Below are 13,909 nucleotides of genomic sequence, written 5' to 3'. Positions count from 1 at the left end.
GTCCACGGAGTGACTTTCAAGAACACATGGTCACCTTCTTGAAATTCCAAGTCCTTCCTTCTCCTGTCAGCATAACTTTTCTGTCTACTCTGAGCTGTCCTCATCCTCTCTTGTATCAATCTAACCTTATCAGTGGTTTGTTGCACAATCTCATGTCCTAAGATAACATTATCACCAGGCTCGCACCAACACAAAGGGGTCCTACATCTTCTACCATACAAGGCTTCATAAGGTGCCATACCTATACTAGAGTGGTAACTATTATTATAGGTAAACTCTATCAAAGGTAAAAGACTATCCCAACTACCCCCTTGGTCCAACACACTGGCTCTAAGAAAATCCTCTAAAGATTGAATAGTCCTCTCAGTCTGACCATCAGTTTGAGGGTGGTAAGCTGAACTAAGTCTAAGTTGGGTGCCCAAAGCTCGTTGTAGGCTCTCCCAAAACCTAGAGGTGAATCTAGGGTCTCTGTCTGAAACTATGCTAGATGGTATCCCATGCAATCTCACAATCTTATCAATATACAGTCCAGCCAATCTCTCTAGAGAATACCTAATGTTAATAGGTAAGAAATGTGCATTCTTAGTCAACCTATCAACTGTAACCCAAATGGAATCATGCCCTCTCCTAGTCCTAGGCAAAGCAACTACAAAATCCATAGAAATGCTATCCCACTTCCACTCGGGTATACTCAAAGGCTGAAGTAGTCCTGAAGGTTTCTGATGTTCTATCTTAGCCTTCTGACACACTAAACAGGCACTCACAAATTCAGCTATATCTTTCTTCATCCTAGGCCACCAAAATATCTTCCTAAGGTCTTGATACATCTTAGTTGCTCCTGGGTGAAAACTAAGTTTGCTCCTATGACCTTCTTCTAGGATCAAACGTCTAAGTGTAGGGTCACTAGGCACGCACACTCGGTCTTTAAATCTTAACACTCCATCTACACCCAAGGTAAATTCTCCTCCAACACCTTGTCCTATAGCATCACGTTTAGCCACTAGCAATGAATCCACTAACTGTGCTTCTCCAATTTCCCTCAACAACTCACTAGTCACCCGAGTCATACCTAGTCTCACACTACTAGGGGTCACTTCACAAGTCAAACTCAAGTCTCTAAATTGAGCCAAAAGGTCCATCTCCCTAATCATAAGAGAAGACAAATGCAACGATTTCCTACTTAAAGCATCAGCCACCACATTGGCTTTGCCCGGATGATAACTAAGGTCAAAATCATAGTCCTTAAGGAACTCTAACCATCTCCTTTGCCTCATATTTAATTCCTTTTGGTCAAACAAATACCTAAGACTCTTATGATCACTAAACACCTCAAATTTTGAACCATACAAATAATGTCTCCAAATCTTAAGTGTGAAAACCACAACTGCTAATTCAAGATCATGGGTGGGGTAATTCTTCTCATGTATTTTCAATTGCCTAGATGCATAAGATACGACCTTTGCCTCTTGCATTAACACTCCACCCAAACTCATCTTAGAAGCGTCACAATAAACCACAAAAGTCTTACTAAGATCAGGCAACACTAAAACAGGTGCACTAGTCAACTTCTCCTTAAGGGTTCGGAAACTATTCTCACATTTACTATCCCATACAAACACAACTCCTTTCCTAGTTAAACTTGTCAAGGGTAACGCTAATTTAGAGAATCCCTCTATGAATCTTCTATAGTATCCTGCCAATCCAAGGAAGCTCCTAATCTCACTAACTGACTTAGGTGTTTCCCACTTAAGCACCGCCTTAACTTTAGATGGATCTACTGCTATACCCCCACTTGAAATCACATGTCCTAAGAAACTCACCTCCTCTAGCCAAAAGTCACACTTAGAAAACTTGGCATAAAGTTGTCTCTCCCAGAGGGTTTGAAGTACTACCTTTAAGTGTTCCTCATGTTCCTCTTTAGTCTTGGAATAAACTAGTATGTCATCTATGAAGACAACTACAAATTTATCCAAGTACGAATGAAAAATTCGGTTCATGTAATCCATAAAAATTGCAGGAGCATTCGTCACACCAAAAGGCATTACTAGATACTCATAGTGTCCATAACGAGTCCTAAATGCTGTCTTAGGTACATCCTCACCCTTAACTCTAATATGATGGTACCCCGATCTAAGATCAATTTTACTAAATACACACGCACCTACCAACTGGTCCATAAGATCATTTATCCTAGGCAATGGATATTTATTCTTAATGGTCACCTTGTTCAACTGGCGATAATCTACACACAATCTCATGCTACCATCCTTCTTCTTGACTAGGAGTACGGGTGCTCCCCAAGGTGATACACTAGGTCTCACAAACCCCTTCTCCAACAAGTCTTCTATTTGTTTCTTAAGCTCTACTAACTCTACGGGTGACATCCTATAAGGTGCAATAGAAATAGGTCATGTTCCTGGTACTAAGTCTATGGAAAATTCTACTTCTCTTCTAAGTGGTAAGCTAGACATATCATCAGAGAAGACATCCGAAAATTCACACACAACAGGCAGTTCATTCACCAAAACATTACTCTCAGAATTCAAAGAAGCTAACAACATGTACACTTGGGAATCCTCTTGCAAAGATACCTTAACTTGGTTGGCAGTCAAATAATCCTTACTCACTTTTTCAACAGGATCACCAAAAACAATAGATTTATCAGAAAAATTCAAAAGGACATGATTGGAAGATAACCAGTCCATACCCAGAATAACATCTAGCTGACTTAGAGGCAAACAAGGAAGAAACAGGTAATTTTAATTTGGACACACACGCATGTGATATAAAAGAGTGAGTCGCACCAGAGTCATACAAAACAATTAGAGGAGTTCCATTGATGAAACACATACCCTGGATTATGTCTTTGGATTGCGTAGCTTCAGCACCACTCAAGGAAAAAACCCTTCCTGATGCTCTAGGTTTGCTAGCACTCCCTCCAACATCTGTTGTTTCTTTCCTATTCTGGGGGCATTCACTGGCTTTGTGTCCCATCGCTTGACATTTGAAGCATGTTATAACTCTTTGCGTCCGACACTCAACTGCCCTATGACCTGGCTTCCCACATTTGAAGCAGTTGTTGTGTGGAACAGAACCCACACTTCCCCCTCTAGAAGTTTGGCTAGTCGTTGGGGCTTGGCTCCTTTGTTGCAAAGAACCTTGGTTATTCACCTTAGAACTCGAATCTCCAACAGACTTGGTATAAGGCTTACCCTTACTAGATGAACCAAACTTATTATTCCTCATGGGTCCTCCACTCTTATAATGAGTTACCCTAGCACGGTTGTCCTCATCATATACTCGGCACTTGTTTACCAATTCATGATAGTGAGTGATCCCTTGATAATTGAAAACTTGTTTAATCTCAGGGCGAAGACCACTCACAAACTTCACACATTTTTCCTCCTCATTGCCCACACCATCATACATAGGACAAAATCTGACCAAGTCTTCAAACCTTGTCACATACTCAGCCACAAAATTTTCTCCTTGCTTCAATTCAAGGAATTCCACCTATTTCTTATGTCTCACATCTCGGGGAAAGTATTTCTCCAAGAATAGCCGCTTGAAATTCTCCCAGTTCACTTGGGTACCTGCAGCTATCATTCTTTGTAAAGCACCTTGCCACCAGATGCCAGCCTCTCCAGAAAGCATGAAGGCAGCCAAAGTTACCTTCTGTATCAAAGGACATCCCATAGCTTGGAATATCTTTTCCACTTCAAAAATCCAGTCAGTAGCTCCATCAGGATTATAACCCCCACGGAAGCTTGGCGGATTATTTCGCTGGAATCTCTCCAACCAATCTATCTCTGGTTGTTGGTTCATATTACCAAGAGCCTGAGCCATCGCTTGTAAAGCATCAGCGATTGCACGATCGTTCCTACCTCCTGCCATTTCTTTTCTGGATCACCAGAAAAGTTAACAACTATACTATAAGTAATCAATCATAGCACATATCAATAAAATCCACAATCAAATCATTCAATCAATTATCTACCAAACAAGCATAGTAGACTCATAACTCACGGCCGATTGGATCGACCTGCTCTGATATCACTAAATGTGACACCTTTACTACCCCAACACATATATTGTAATAATGAAAACTTGTAAATAAATTTTTCAATTTCGGTAAAAGGGTTCATATGAGAATCTTCAAAATTATCCTTCAATAACCACAATAATAAAAATGAACGCAAGGGTTTATAAATTGTTTTCAAAAATAACATTTACAATTCCAAATCCAAATAAAAACATATGTTCTAAAAAGTCCTCTGCCCCGATGTCACAATATCAGAGCATCCCCACAATTCAACTGTTGGCATACTAGATGCCACTCGAAGCAGGATCTTCCTCACCTAAAACATCCACAATTTGTACGGTGAGAAAAGAAAACATCCATATGTAAAGCACATACACAACAATGTAATCTCATTACAATTAAATATTTACAAGCATTTCTATATATATCATAACTCTATCAATCATGCATCATTTTCACTTCAAAATTCGCAATCACACCAATATATCTCAAATCTTGCAATTAACATTATCATTTTCACATTTATAATTCACACAATCTTACAATTAACACTATGCCAAGGCCACGCCACAACTGACATAAGTGATACGGGCTAATTGCCTCACTCATCCCACACCATGCCAGGGTCACGCCCTCCCTGTAGCATCACTTACCGAGGGGCTGTGCCATCCCTAATCATTGATGTGAGGAACCACAATCACATGACAATCCACACAATCTCTTGCAATTAACCCTATGCCAGGGCTGCCATATTCGACATAAGTGATACGTGTTAACTGTCTTACTCATCCCACACCATGCTAGGGTCACGCCCTCCCTGTAGCATCACTTACCCAGGGGCCGTGCCATCCCTAGTCATTAGTGTGAGGAACTAGAATCATAATCATATTCACATTCATACAACTTCTCATCTTATAACTCAATTCCATACACACATCAAATAGGTCCAAAATAATGGGTTTCATACATATCAAGCAATTCGCAATTTAAATCATCAATTTTATCAAATAATATAACAATGATATTCATAAATTAATAAAATAATCAATAGAATTAGCAATTTAATATAGTTTCAGCATAAACATTAAAACCCCTAATTGTTCCAAAACCTAGCTCACAGACACTTTTCTACAATTTCGTTCTCTCTCCCAGATCATCATTCTTACAAATTATTAGCATATTTATAATCCTCAACACATACAGAATCTAATGGTATAATTAATTCCTCAAACAGAAATAATCCAATTTTCCCAAAACCTAACCTACAGGCACTTTTCTATAATTTTGTTCTCTCTCCTAGAGCATCATTTTTACAAACAAATCATATATTTATTGTGCTAAATATATGCAGAATCATATGAGACCAATAATTCTCCAAACAGAAATAATTATAAAATTTCTCATAATCCTAAGGGTTCTTCCAATACCCAATTCCCTCATGTAACTCTATATATAAATGATCCCCTTTTACCCCGTACCTGGATATGAAGAAGCTGAATCTAGATATGTAGAAACTGAATCTACACTAGATCTGGTTGATCTCCCTCGCTGGGTTCCCCTCGGTCTGAAGCAGAAAATAGAGGAAAGAAGAGAGAGAGCAAAAGAATAGAAATCAGAAAATGAGAGGTGTGCTTTTTCAGAGTGGCAGACAGCTCAATTTATAGGCCTCAGACTTCGTCAGAATGGCCCGTTCCAATTTCGGAACGGCCCGTTCTGGACCCCAAAATCGTGGGCAAAAATCACACCCAGAACGGCCTGTTCCCAAACCATAACGGCCCGTTCTGGTTGCATTTAATACCCACAACTGTCGTAGCCCGTTCCAAGCCCGTTCCACTTAAAGTATAAAGCAATTTTTAATGGTCCAGAATGACCCGTTCCAACTTGAGAACGGCCCGTTCTGGCCTACGAACTAACATAGAATTTGGTAGTTTGGAACATCCCGTTCCAATTCCGGAACAGCCCGTTCCCAGCTACTAAATCACATACATTTTTGTAGTTTGGAACGGCCCGTTCCAATTCCGGAACAGCCCGTTCGAAGCTACTAAATCACCTTTATACCTTTATAAAATTTACCAAAATACCCTCAAAAATAAAATAAAATTGAAATATAAAAATGGGGTGTTACATATATTTCTACCATCCTTTTTTGATGTTATGGTTCATCTACCAATTCATTTGGAAAATGAAGCAAGACTTGGAGGCCCAGTCCAATATCGTTGGATGTGTCCTATTGAAAGGTTAGCTTAAATTTTTTATATCTGAAATCTAAATATTTTAATTCTTATTCACCATATAAATTACTTTTTATTGTTAGATTTTTGCGCATACTTAAAAGTTATGTGCGTAACAAAGCACGTCCAAAAGGTTCTATTGCAGAAGGATATGTAGTTGAAGAATGTATGACATTTTGTGCTAGATATTTGGTTGATATGGATTCTAGATTAAACAGACCGGATAGATATATAGATTGCGATAGTGTTGATCGCTATACTTTGTCAGTGTTTAAAATCAATGGTCGACCTGTTGGAGGAGGTTCTTGGGAAAATATGAATTTATCTGAAATTCAACAAGCTCACTTTTACATATTACAAAATTGTGATGAAGTCCAACCTTGGATTGAGTAAGTATGATCACTCTATTTTTTTATTAAATAAAAATTATATTTGTTATGTTATTTTAATATGTTATATCTTTTCTATTTTATAGGGAACACATGACTAAGATAAGAAATGAAAATAATAAAAATGTGGAAAAGAAACACAAGGATCAGTTTCAAAAATGGTTTGAAAATGAGGTAATGAGATTTATTCAAAACTAAAGTTTGTTGGAAGAGTTTAAAAAGTTTTACCTTGTAACATATTTCTATGTATTTTAATTATTTCATCAACATCAATATGTAGGTTATTCGATTAAAACAATTACGTGATGAAAGGATCAATGATCAACTAGTAGCATTATCAAGAGGACTAGATTCTCGAGTATTCATTCACACTGGATATATTCTCAATGGTTACAAATTTCGTACAAAGATTGCTGAGAAACACTTAAAAACTCAAAATAGCGGTGTGATAGTGAAAGGAGATGAGTTGATTGGACATATTGATTATTATGGGGTTATTCAAAAAATCATTGAAATAAAGTATTTAGATAATAATTACGTTGTCTTATTTAAATGTGATTGGTTTGAGGCTTCTTCTCAAGGAAGAAATCAAGGCAAAGGATATAAAAAAGATGAGTATGGATTTATTAGTGTCGATATTACAAAGTTATATTTCACAAATGACCCATTTATCTTGGGTACTCAAGTTGGGTTAGTTTATTATATACAACATAGTGACAAGGAAAATTGGTATACAGTAGTAAAAGTCAAACCAAGAAATACTTTTGATTTGCCAATTGATGAAGATGACTTAGAGCCATACCAACTCAATGAATTTAGTGATACACATGTAGAATTGGAAATACCATTAACAAACCAAAGAGAGATTTTAAATAGAGATGATGTGAGTGGAATATGCTTAGATGAGTATATTACTAACCAAGAAGAAAATTCTGAACATTCAAATGAAGCAAGTGATTTTGATAGTGATGATTATGAAGATGAAAATTCTTTAGGTGAAGATGACCATTCAGAAAATGTAGATTCTGACTCTAAATAAAAGGTATGTTTCGATATTTTTTTTAAAATATATTTTAGACAATTTATTTATTTTTTATTTGTCCAATCCAACATGCTTATGATATAGGTTGGCATAACATTTGGCTTGAATGTAATTCAACACTAGTTCTAGCTACACTAGAGGATGATAACATGGTCCCTTCAGTCTTCTGTAAAAAATGGAGGAATTGTTTGAAACTATATCGGACGATGACTTTCAATTCATCTCATATTTTTAGGGAGGATGATTAATCTTATGCTGACAAGATGGTACATTATGGGTTAATGTGTAACATCCCGAATTTTTCTACTAATACTACGAATAATTATTATTTATTTTTGTATTCATGAAGATTATTTCCTTATAATTATTTTAATTAATTAAATGGGTTTGATTGAATTTTTAAAGGTTTTTAATAATAATCCTTTATGAAAATTATTATTTTTATAATATTATTAATTATGATATTTTGTTATAATTATTATTTGAAGAAAATTACGTTTTAAAATTGTATTGATATTTTATTTTAATTTATATATGTTATTTATTTATTAACTACTAATTCTGGATTTTCATAGCCCCGGAACGGGCCGTTCTAGTTTTGGAACGGGCCGTTCCAACTCGAGTATGATGGGTGAAAATTCAACCTAGAACGGGCTGTTCCACTTTGGGAACGGGCCGTTCCACCTTGAAACGGGCCGTTCCGAAAACCCCAGAACGGGCCGTTCTGGTTTTGGAATGGGCCGTTCTTGGATACGCTTTTGTACGTATTCTACGGGCTCAGAACGGGCTGTTCCGGATTCAGAACAGGCCGTTCTAGCCGCGGCCTAATGCCTATAAATAAAGCATTTTGCACTCTCTAAAACTCATTTTTCATTTTCTAATCTTTTTCCTCCTTTCTCTCTGAAGACGATGGGGAACCTAGAGGGGGCGACCATCAAGATTCGGCTCCTGCTTATCGAGGTAAGGGGTGGAGTGAGAAATCTTGCTCTGGGTGTGGGATTGTATGCTGGGTAGTGGGATTGGCCCCCAATCCTGTGTTTGTTGTATTTTTTGTTGTATTTTTTGTATGCTTATGTATGAGGGGGTTTTCCCAATTGTATGAATTGAGATTTCTATGGTTTCCTGTGGGAAACCCTAAGGGAATGTGTTCTTACCAGAAATTTGCTGTAGAGCTGATCCGCCAGGTAAGATCGGTGAGCCTCCTTCGCTGGTACGCTTGATGCTCCAAGATGGGGGTGGTACCTGCAAAAGAGACTCCGATGCTAAAGTTAGGGTTTGTATGAGTATGAATCTCGTATATATAATGCACGTACCTTGATATATGTTAAATTATGATTCGTATTTAAAGTATATATATATATATATATATATATATATATAATCTTTAGGCCATGTAATTTCTTGCGGAGGTATAACGTAGATCTACCTAAGGTAGAAGTTGTGCTTAAGTGAGAGATACCTGAGTCAATTAGTAAAATTAAGAGTTTTATTGGATAGTTTATAGGAAAATTTATTGAGTAAATTTTTAAGATAATTGTTCATGGTTTAAACTGCTATCACTACGGGAATAGCTTTTGCCTTCTTCCCTCTGGTTATTAAGACGTTTCAGTTCACTAGGTTGTCTATTGCCTACCCTTGGAATCAGTAGTAGTTCGAAAGGTTTATTTATATTTGGAATTCCTGGACCTATGTTTATTTTTTTGTAACTACCCAAAGCATTTTGTCGATTACTTCTCTGAGTCACTTACTATTATCTTTGACTGGATTGACTAGGAAAGAGTTGCCTTTGTATGGGATAACAAATGAGAAGGTAGTTTTTAAACTCTTAAGGAAAGATTGACTAGCGTTAATACTATTAGATTTTAGTAAGTCTTTTGTGATATATAGTTATGCTTCTAAAGATAGGTTTAGGAGGAGTGTTGTGGCAAGAAGGAAAGGTAGTAGGCTATGATTTTAGGCAATTGAAAATTCATGAGAAGAATTTTCTTATCCATGACCTTGAGTTAACAACTTTAATATTTATACTAAGATTTGGAGACACTACGTATATGATTCTAAGCTTAGGTATTTATTGATCGTTAGAGCCTTAATTATCTGTTGACTGAAGGAGTTAATTAGGTGACAAAAGAGATGGTTTAATTTCTAGAGGATTAATATTTCAAACTTAGTTGTTAATTGAGTAAAACTATTATGGTGACCGATGTTTTGTGTAGGAAACCTTTATATTTATCTTTCCTTATGATTAGAGAGTTGAATCCTTTTGGCTCAAATTAGAGATTTAAGATTGACTTATAAGGTTACCTTTAGTAGTGTGAGACTAAGTATGACTTGAGTAATGAATGGATTGTTGAAGGAAATTGGAGAAACATAATTTTGGTGACAAGATATGAGACTATGAGATAAGGAGATGAATAAGAGTTTGAATTGGGTATAAATGGAGTAGTAAAATTAGTGATCTTATATGTATATCTAGTTAACTTATGCTTAGGTGCTTGATCTTTATAGATGATCATAGAAGTAAAAACAATATTGTGGCAGATATCTTGATTATGATGATCACCAATTTATTATTATAATTTAAGGATTGAATTTGATTGTAGAATTTAGAAACTTATGCTTGATGTGTAAGATTACCCATAGGAGCATTGAACTATTTATGTTGAAAGTAATTAGCGGATTAATGGATGAGATTAGAAGAACTAGGAGTTAAGATCCGTTGTTAGTAATCCAAGTGAGCAAGAGATTAGAAAGGACATAAAAGACCCTTGCGAGTGGAGGTTGATGGTGTTTTGGAGTTCAAGAATAAAATCTATATGCTTAGTAAACCCAAATTAAGAAAGATGATCTTAGAAAAAGGACGTAAGAGTACTCTTAGCATTCATTTAAGAGCTACTACGATGTATCAGAGTGGCGCAACGGAAGTGTAGCGACCTAAGATGAAGAGAGGAGTAAAGCAATTGTATACTCGTGGTTAGTATGCTAGAAGTCTTTTGGAATTTTGTAGCACCCCATTTTGGAAGTGAGATGGTGAGTGGATAGACCTTAGTGGTGGGTTTGTCTGAGACGCTTAAGAGATGGATTTTATTTGGGTTCTAGTGGATAGACTCGCCAAGTTTACTTGTCTTACCCTTAGAAATTCTTTGATGAAATTGATAGAGTTGTATATCAGTAAGGTAGTGAGGTTGCATAAGGATTAGAAACTAAGAAGCGAGGAGTCTACCATTACTAAGAAGCGTACTCCCGGATGATCAGGGATGATACGAACCCTGGGTAGGTGATGCTTCAGGGACGAGCGTACTCCTTAATGACTAGGGATGGCACGGCCCCTGGGTAAGTGATGCTACAGGGAGGGCGTGACCCTGGTTTGGTGTGGGAGGCAATTAACCCGTATCACTTGTGTCAGATGTGGCGAGGTCTTGGCATAGTGTTAATTGTAAGATTGGTGTGAATTATGGATGTGAATATGATATTGTTAATTGTAAGATTGACATGAATTATGGATATGGAAATGATGTTGTTAATTGTATAATTGGTGTGGATTATGATGGATTGAGATATGTATGTGAAATGAGATATGTTAAATGTGAATTGAGATGTGAAGGTGATGAATGATTGATATATATATATATATATATATATATATATATATATATATATATATATATCTATATATTTTATCAAATAATGAATTATGATGAGATTATATTGTGATGTGTTTGTATGTACTTTGCATATAGATATTTTCTTTTCTCACCGTATAAACTGTGGATATTTTAGGTGAAGAAGATCCGGCTACGAGTGACATCTAGAATGCCAACAGTTAAATTATGGGAACGCTCTGATAGTGTGACATCGGGGCAGAGGATTTCTAGGACATAATATTTATATGGATTTGGTATTGTAATAAATGATTTTAAAATTGTAAACTCTTAAATTTTACCTTTCAAGTTTTAATTTTCAGTCATTTTCTTATATTGAAGAAAGAACAGTTTTGAAGTTTTATGTGAACCCTTTTACGAAACCTTTGAAAGTTTATTCTTCTTAATTAAATTATATTATATATGTGTTGGGGTAGTAAGGGTGTCACATATTATTACTTTCATATAATATCAATGAACTTTAATAGCTTAGTGCTATAATATTATTATTGGAGTTAAGGGATTAAGGATTCAAGTCTCATTTTTTACATTTTGACGATTTTTTTATCTTATTTAAAATATTTTATCTTTATATTTTTCTCAAAAGTGTCATTCCTAACAACTTTAAACATTTAGATAAATTTTCATCTTGTTTTAAATATTTTATGTTATCATTTTTCCCAACAACTTTAAACTTGTTGACATAACATTACACATTTTCTTAGCGACTACTGATATTGTTGACATAAAGTAGTACATTTCCCAACAACACATAGATTTCGCAACAATATTAATTTTGTTAACAAAAATAAAATCCTATCGTAACAAAATTTTTATGTCGTTGCCAAATGACTATCTTTACCAACAACTCATTTTTTGTTGTAAAAAAGTCGTTGCGAATAACCTATTTTCTTGTAGCGGGACATACCGATTAGAAGAACTCAACGGAAAAACTATACCAAGAACATGGAACGCCACTCACCTCAAGTTCTATTTTAGCTAAATTGTAAAATACGGTGTTGTACTCTTTTCCCTCCTCGGTCTTTTTTCGCAAAAAATAGAATAAAAATGGGTTTTGGCTGAGGTAGTTTTTAACAAGGCATACCCATTGAATCAATAAGAACGATTCTTTTTGTTCATATATTCTTGACTTCGCATTGTCTAGCTCATACTAAGCCAAGGTCAAATTCGATCCTTGGTGCAATTTATATTAAGCTAAGGTCAAATTTGATCCTTGGTGCAATTTATATTAAGCCAAGGTCGAATCCGAACCCTTGTGCAATTTATATTAAGCCAAGGTAAAACCTTGGTGTAAATCATACTACGAACTCAACCTTAGCAAAACCCGCGGTCAAACCCAAACCTCAGAGTAATTCACATTTAGCCAAAACAGAAGCAACATACGAGAAAACCAAAGTAAAATATGCTTCATTCTAGCATAAATATCCATTACAAATACCGAATCTGGAAATACATAAACAACAAAAAATATACAAAGTCCTAGTCTAAACGGTTGTGTCCTCACTTGAACTCTCGAGATCGTCCTCGTTCACCAATTGGCGGCCTTGAACATCCTTGTTGATATCCATCAAGGAGAGATCTACATCCGGAGCAAGAAGTTTGGCTTGACGAGTCGCCTTCGCAAAGCCCTTCTTGTGCTCAATAAGGACAGCCCGCTTAGTATCTCGAAGCTCACCCTCCAACTTCTTCTTTGAAGAAGCAAGCACCTCAACATCAGACTTCAAGGCACTCACTCTTCAACCCCGCTCACGAGGAGAACCTCATCGCATAGCTGCTTCTCCTCGGCTACCTTCAGCTTGGTCTTCAAAACCTCAACCTCCTCCTCCAAGGAATGAGCCCGACTAGAAGCGGCCTCGGACTCACCCTTAGTCGCTTTGATGACTTCGAGGAGTTCGCCGACCTTCGCAACATATGTCTCGTTGGCTCAAATCGCAACCTCCAGGGACTTCTGAGTTGTGGCAAAGTCCCTCCTCATCACCTCGAGCTTAGCATGCTCCCTCTGCGCCCTCTCCAGTTCAGCTTGATGACGTGGCCATCGGTGTCTCCAATGATCCACGATGGTAATTGACCTCTGCATGAATACCTTGGCCGAGTTGAGTCCCTCGACCGGGCCAACTTTCTCTATGATGGCCTTGTCGACCTTGATTGCTGCATTCTCCTTGTAGAACCCCTCAACGGTCAGATTGGGATTCCACAGCGAAGCCACATCCGGCGACATGCTTACATCGAACCTCACTCCCAGGAGTTAATGAGGTCACCAACAGGAGAAGCGAAGACGGTGCCCCTAAATCGCCAGTTTCACGGGTCACCTCGGGATTTGCAGCCGCAGATGCCATCTACGATGAATAAATAATCGTGTAAAGTAACTTAGAAAATTAAATCAAATCCTACAGTATGAAACAGACCAATACCTGCTTTTAAGGGATGACCTCGGTAATAGGCTCCTTAGGCAAAGACTCTGCACGAGAACTCACAGTCAAGTCTATGGTCGGCGCCTGCTCTAGAGCGGCTGCGGTCACCTCTTTGGTCCCCTGGCCAGATGAAGC

This window comes from Cajanus cajan, chromosome 4 (genome assembly GCF_000230855.2).
Source record: "Cajanus cajan strain Asha chromosome 4, NIPB_CcT2T_4, whole genome shotgun sequence".
Lineage (NCBI taxonomy): Eukaryota > Viridiplantae > Streptophyta > Magnoliopsida > Fabales > Fabaceae > Cajanus > Cajanus cajan.
This window is presented reverse-complemented; position numbering follows the sequence as displayed.